Raw genomic sequence first — 892 nt, forward strand, 5'->3', positions numbered from 1 at the left:
AGGTCTGCTGAGTCAATAGGACTCTGTGTTCCCCAGCAGCTGCAGAAATACCTGTTCAGCTTAGCTAATCAGATTGAAGGAGGGGGCATGTGTCTCTCCTTTCTGGCAAGGTCCCTTATTTATCAGTAAGTGGGTTTGTTGTTGTTGTCTAATTCTTTCTATCATTTATGGGGTAAGACATACGCTTGTCTGAAACGATTATCTTTTGTGCATTTTGTGTATCCGTCCCTGATCCGTGGCTATTACAGAGAGGAAACCGGGGAAGGGGACAGAATACTGCAAGTGCTTTGTGTGGGGTTTTCCAGGAAGTTACAGAATGGCTTGACTGTCAAGATAACACATGGAAATATTCAGCCATTCTTCACTGGGGAGGTGGGGATGAGAATCTTGGCGCCTCTGACACCGTGTCATTTTTCTCATCGTCCTTTTTAGCTTTCCTTAAGGGATCTCTTGCAGGTGTTGTCAAGGAAAACGGTAGCAACCACGGTGGCTTGACGGTTTGGCTTTCAAAAACCTATTGCCGTGCCAGGAAATAGTAGCCAAAGATGATGTCTCGGGGGCGTGGTTATCAGAGCAACTCAGCTAAGGTGCACGTTCTCAAGAAAGACAGTCCAAATTCCTTGTCCCTTGGTACAATCTTTGATTACTGGAACCCCTAGACTAAAACTGTATCAGTACTTCTTCAGTCTTGGAAAATGCCCGCCCCTCCCCAACCCCCGGAAAAAAACAGAGTTCTTAGGAAGTCAATGCAGACCAATCTCCCAGTAAAATACTGTTCACCTTGGTTCAGATTTTAAGAGTGAGTCTGTGTATAGACGTACCTGAATATGTACGTAATCCCAACTTTGCACAGAGCGAGGTTCACACTCTCGGAGCTAAGAGGTGTCATGGG

The sequence above is a fragment of the Dama dama genome, chromosome X, assembly GCF_033118175.1.
Source record: "Dama dama isolate Ldn47 chromosome X, ASM3311817v1, whole genome shotgun sequence".
NCBI classification, from domain to species: domain Eukaryota; kingdom Metazoa; phylum Chordata; class Mammalia; order Artiodactyla; family Cervidae; genus Dama; species Dama dama.